This window comes from Phacochoerus africanus, chromosome 16 (genome assembly GCF_016906955.1).
Source record: "Phacochoerus africanus isolate WHEZ1 chromosome 16, ROS_Pafr_v1, whole genome shotgun sequence".
NCBI classification, from domain to species: domain Eukaryota; kingdom Metazoa; phylum Chordata; class Mammalia; order Artiodactyla; family Suidae; genus Phacochoerus; species Phacochoerus africanus.
In genome coordinates, this window is record NC_062559.1 from 37,766,748 (window position 1) to 37,773,925 (window position 7,178).

The window sequence follows — 7,178 nt, forward strand, 5'->3', positions numbered from 1 at the left end:
TACATTCATAAAAAATAAAAATGAGGCCATACGCATAAAATGAAATCATCCAGCCAAAGAAAAGGAACAAAGGAGAAATACAGAATCAACTGGAAAACAGGTTTAAAATGGCAATAGGAGTTCCCGTTGTGGTGTGGCAGAAACAAATATGACTAGGAATCATGAGGTTGCGGGCTTGATCCCTGGGCTCACACAGTGGATTAAGGATCTGGCATTGCCATGAGCTGTGGTGTAGGTTGCAGATGCTGCTCGGATCTGGCATGGTTGTGGCATAGGTCGGCTGCCGTAGTTTGATTCAACCCCTAGCCTGAGAACCTCCATACACTGTGGGTGCAGCCCTAAAAAAAAACCAAAAAACAAAAGTAAAATACCATCAAATCCATATTTATCAATAATTACCTTAAATGTCAATGGATTGAATGCTCCAATCAAAAGACATAGAATGGCAAATTGGATAAAAAAAAAAAACCAAGAGCCTACAACATGCTGCCTACAAGAGATTCACCTTAGAGCAAAGGACACATGAAAAGTGAGGGGGTGGAAAAAGATATTTCATGCAAATGGAAAAGACAGGAAAGTGGGAATTAAAATACTCATATCAGACAAAATACTTTTAAAAACCATAAAGTCAAAGAAGGACACTAATAATAAAAGGTTCAACTTAAGAAGAGGATATTATGCTTGTCAATATACATGTCCCTAATATAAGAACACCCAAATACATACAACAAATACTAAGATGTAAAATGAGAAATTAATGAGAATAAAATAATAGTAGGAGATTCTAGCCACCCCACTTACATCAAAGGACAGATCCTCCAGACAGAAAATCAATAAGACAACAGTGATCCTAAATGACACAATAGAACAGTTAGATTTTATTGATATTTTTTCAGGACATTACATTCATAAGTTGTACATGGAACATTCTCTAGGATTGAGCACTACTGGCACACAAAACTAACCTCAACAGATTTAAGAGTAGAGAAATTATTTCAAGCATTTTCTCTGACCAAAATGCCATGAAACTAGAAATCAACCACAGGAAAAGAAATGAGAAAAAAACAAGTACATGGAGACTAAATAACATGCTACTAAAAGCCAGTGGGTCAATGAGGAAAGCAAAAAGGAAATTAAAAAACACCTCAAGACAACAGTGAAAATACCACCATTCAACATCTGTGGGATGCTGCAAAAGCAGTTCTTAGAAGTTGAGAGCAATACAGACCTTCCTCAAAAAAGAAAAATCTGAAATCAACAACCTATCATCTAAAATAATTAGAAAAGAATAAACCTAAAGTCAGCAGAAGAAAGGAAATTATAAAGATCAAGAGTAAGTCCATAAGTAGATATTAGAAAAACAAATGAATAAATCAGTAAAACCAAGAGCTTGTTCTTTGAAAGGGTAAACAAAATTGATAAACTTCTGGCCAGACTCACCAAGAAGAAGAGAGAGAACCCAAATAAAATAAGAAATGAAAAAGAAATATCAATGGATGCTGCAGAAATACCAAAAAAAGAGAATGCTATGAACAATTATATGCCAATAAATTTGACAACCTAGAGGAAATGGACAACTTTCTAGGGACATACAGCCCACCAAGAAGAAATAGATTATTTGAACAGACCAATCACTAGAAATGAAATTGAATGTATAATAAAAACACTCTCTACAAACAAAAGTCCAGGACCAAATGGCTTCACAGATGAATTCTACAAAACATACAAAGAACTTATATCCATCCTTCTTAAAATTTTCTAAAAGGTTAAAGAAGAAGGAACACTCCCAAAGACATTCTGTGAAGCTAATAACATCACCCTACTACCAAATCCAGACAAAGACATTGCCAAAAAAGAATTTTAGGCCAGTATCTTTGATGCATATAGATGCAAAAATTCTCAATAAAATTGTACCCAACTGAATCCAACAACATATAAAAAAGATCATACCACAACCAAGTGGGATTCATCCCAAGTTCACAGAGATGGTGTGACATATATAAATCAATGTCATACACCATATTAACAAAGAAAAGTAAAAAACTACATGATCATCTCAATAGATGCAGAAAAAGCACTTGAAAAAAATGCCATTCATGATAAAAACTCTTACCAAGGCGGGTATAGAGGGAACATATTTTAACATAAAGCCATTTATGACAAACCCACCCAATATAATACTCAACAGAGAAAAGCTGAAAGCCTTCCCGCTAAAATCTGGAGCAAGTCCAGGATGCCCACTCTTACCACTTTTATTCAACATAGTATTGGAAATCCTAGCCACAGCCAGACAAACAAAAGAAATTAAAAGTATCCAAATTGGAAGAGGTAAAATTGTCACTCTATGCAGATGACAAGATACTCTATATAGAAAACCCTAACAACTCCACACAAAAACTGCTCAAACTGATCAATGAATTCAGCAAAGTAGCAGGATATGAGATTAACATTCAGAAATTGGTTTCATTTCTGTACACTAACAGTGAAATATTTAAAAGGAATATAAAAAAATAATACCTTTTAAAATTGCACACCAAAAATTAAATACCTAGGAATAAACCTGACCAAGGAGATGAAAGACTTATACACTGAGAACTATGAAACAATCAAGGAAAGTAAAGAGGATTCAAAGAAATGAAAGATATTCCATGCTGCTGGATTGGAAGAATTAATAATGTTAAAATTGCCATACTACCCAAGGAAATCTACAGATTTATTGTGAACCCTATCAAATCATCCTTGACATTTTTTTCACAGAACGAGAACAGAGCATCCAAAAATTTATATGGAACCATAAAAGACCCAGGATTGCCAGGGCAATCCTGAGGGCAAAGGACCAAGCAGGAGGCATAACTCTCCCAGACTTCAGACAGTATTACAAAGCTATAGTAATCAAGACAGTGTATTACTGGTACAAAAATGGACATTCGGACCAATGAAACAGAATAGAGAGCCCAGAAATAATCCTAGACATCTATGGTCAATTAATCTTTGACAAAGGTGGCAAGAATATTAAATGGGAAAAAGACAGTCTCTTCAGCAAGTGGTGCTGGCGACACTGAACAGCTGCATGTAAATCAATGAAACCAGAACACAGGGAGTTGCTGTTATGACTCAGTGGGTTATGAACCTGACTAGTATCCATGAAGATGCAGGTTCAGTCCCTGGCCTCACTCAGTGGGTTAAGGATCCAGTGTTGCTATGAACTGTGGTGTAGGTCACCGAGGCAGCTTGGATCTCTCGTCGTTGTGACTGTCGTGTAGCCCAGCAGCTATAGCTCCGATTCAGCCTCTAGCCTGCGAACTTCCATATGCTGCAGGCATGGCCCTAAAAAGGGGGGAAAAAGGAGGAAAAAAAAAAAAACTACAACACACCATGCAGAAAAATAAATTTAAAATGGCTTAAAGACTTAAAACATGACATCATACAAATCCTAGAAGGGAATGTAGGCAAAACATTCTCTGACATCAACTGTACAAATTTTTTGTAGGTCAATCTCCCAAGGTAATAGAAATAAAAATAAATGAATGGGACCTAATCAAACTTTAAAGCATTTGCACAGCAAACGAAACCATTTTAAAAAAACAACCCAAAAAATACAACCTACGGAGTGGGAGAAAATAGTTACAAACGATGCAAATGACAAGGGCTTAATCTCTAAAATATACAAACAATTCATACAACTCAGCAGCAAAAACAAAACAACCCAAAAAAACCAATTGAAAAATGGGCAGAAGACATTTCTCCAAAGAAGACATACAGATGGCCAACAAGCACGTGAAAAAATGCTCAACTTCACTAAATCATTAGAGAAATGTAAATAAAAATGACCATGAAGTACCAGCTCATACCAGTCAAAAGGGCTATTATTAATAAGTCTACAAATAAATGTCAGAGATGGTATGGAAAAAAGGGAATCCTCCTACACTGGTGGGAATGTAAATTTGTACAACCACTATGGAAAACAGTATGGAGTTTAGTCAGAAAACCAAATTTAAAATTACTATATGATCCAGCATTCCCACTCCTGGGCAAATATCCGGACAAACCTACAGTTCAAAAAGGTACATGCTCCCCTATCTTCACTGTGGCACTATTCACAATAGCCAAGTCATGGAAATAGCCTAAATGCCCATGAATAGATGAATGGATTAAGATGTAGTACATGTACATAAAAAGGAATGAAATAACACCATTTTAGCAGCACAAATGCAGCTAGAGATTCTCATACTAAGTGAAGTCAGAGAAAGACAAATACCATATGATATCATTTATATATGGAATCTAAAATATGGCACAGTAAACTTATCTAGAGAACATAAACAGAGTCACAGACACAGAGAACAGACTTGTGTTTCCTGAGGGGAAGGGAGTGGGATGGACTGGGAATTTGGAGTTAAGAGATGCAAACTATTACATTTAGAATGGATAAGCAATGAGATCCTACTGTATAGCACAAGGAACTATATCAAATCACATGTGATAGAATATGATAGAAAATAATATGAGAAAAAATATGTATGTATATATATGTACAGCTGGGTCACTTTGCTATACAGCACAAATTGAAAGAGCACTGTAAATCAACTATAATAAAGTTATTTTAAAAATTAAAAATTAAAAAATAAAATAAAAATAAAAATCCTCCAGGTTATTATGATAAAAAGGATGCTAATTAACACACTGGTAAAAGTAAGCATAGAGCCAAATTTAGAATACTCTGATATGCAGTATGGCAGCATGTAAATCACATAACACTAGTATAATCGTTAAAGGACAGAGTATTAAAAATAACTAGCTAAGAGTTCCCGTCGTGGCTCATTGATTAACGAATCCTACTAAGAACCATGAGGTTGCGGGTTTGATCCCTGGCCTTGCTCAGGGGGTTAAGGATCTGGCGTTGCCGTGAGCTGTGGTGTAGGTTGCAGATGTGGCTCGGATCCCGTGTTGCTATGGCTCTGGCCTAGGCTTGGCAGCTACAGCTCCAATGTGACCCCTAGCCTGGGAACCTCCATATGCTGTGAGTGTGGCCCTAGAAAAGGCAAAAAGAAAAAAAAAACTAGCTAAAATAATTTGTTAGTGAATACACAATATAAAAGGAGGTTATGAACATAAGTGGACAGTTATAAGATGATTTATGTAACCTCAGGATAATCACAAAGGAAAAATCTACAGTAGATTCACCAAAATTAAAGAGAAAGAATCAAAGCATGTCACTATGGAAAATCATCAGTACAAAAAGGAAGGTACCAAGAGAGGGAGAAAGGAACAAGGGAACTAGAAAACAATAAGATGCCATTAATAAATTCTAACCTATCAATAATGACTGTAAATGTAAACAGACTAAATTCTCCAAACAAAAGGCATAGAGTGGCTGGATGGGTAAAAAAAAAAAAAAGAAAAAGAAAAAGAAAAGGAAAACCCAACCAGATGCTGTCTGCAAGAGACTCCAGTTTTAAGGACACACATAGGCTCAAAGTGAAGGGATGGGAAAAGATATTCCATGCAAGTGGAAACTAAAGAGAGCAGGTAACTATACTTAAATCAGACAGACTAGGATTTGAGCCAAAATTGTAGCAAGAGACAAGGAAGGTCTCTATATAGCGATAATGATTCAAAAGAATATAAAAATCATAGGAGTATCCAACACTGAAGCACCTAAATATAGTAAGAAAATACTAATGGATCTGAAGAGAGAAATAGACAACACTACAATAATAGTTGGGGACTTGTAATATCCTACTTTCAAAAATGGATAGATCATCCAGAGAGAAAATAAGAAAACACACTTGAACCATACTTGAGAGAAAATTTACCTAACAGACGTATACAGAACATTCAAAACAACAGCAGCAGAATACACATTCTTCTCAAGTGCATACAGAACATTCTCTAGGGTAAGTCCTCAAAACTCTAACAAAGAAAAGCCTGGTAAATTCTACCAAATGTTTAAAGAAAACTTAATGTTACTCCTTCTTAAACTCTTCCATAAAATTGAAGAAGAAGGAACATTCCCAAACTCATTCTGCAAGGCCAGCATCACAGAGAAAACTACAGGCCACTATTGTGATGAATATAAATGCAAAAATTCTCAAAAATTTAAGAGCATGTTAAAAAGATCATACACCATGACCAAGTGGGATTTATCCCATCCAAAATTCAATGTGATACACCACATTAACAAAATAATGAAAATCATGATTATCCCAACAGATGCAGAGAAAGCTTTTGACAAAATTCAACATCCCTTCATGATAAAAACTCAAATACAGGGTACAGAAAGAATATACCTCAAAATATTCAGGCCATATATGACAAACACACAGCCAACATCATACTCAATGTGAAATACTAAAAGTATTTCCTCCTAAGATCAGGAACATGACAGAGATGCCCACTCTCACAACTTTTGTTTTTTTTTTTTTTTTTGCTATTTCTTTGGGCCACTCCTGCGGCATATGGAGGTTCCCGGGCTAGGGGTCAAATCGGAGCTATAGCCACCGGCCTACACCAGAGCCACAGCAACGAGGGATCCGAGCCCCGTCTGCAACCTACACCACAGCCCTCGGCAACGCCGGATCGTTAACCCACTGAGCAAGGGCAGGGATCGAATCCGCAACCTCATGGTTCCTAGTCGGATTCGTTAACCACTGTGCCATAACGGGAACTCCAACTTTTGTTCAACATAGTATTATAAGTCCCAGTCACAATAATCAGACAAGAAAAATGAATAAAATGAATCCAAATTGAAAAGAAGGAAAACTGTCATTATAGATTGCACGTAACATGATACTGTATATAGAAAATCCTAAAAATATCACAGAACCCCATTAAAACTAACAAAGTTTTAGGATTAGGGTACAAAATTAATATATATAAATCTGTTGTATTTCTATACACTAATAAACTATCAGAGAAAGAAAATAGTTTCATTTATAATTGCCTCAAAAAGAATAAAACATCTAGGAATAAATCTAAACAAGGAGGTTGAAGAACTGTACTTGGAAATGTACAATTAGACACTGAGGAAAGAAATTGAAGGTGACACAAATAGATTGGAAGAATTAATATTTTAAAATGATTATACTACTCAATGCAATCAAAATACCAATGGCATTTTTAATAGAACTAGAACAAATAATTCTAAAAGTTGTATGGAAACAAAAACCTTGAATAAC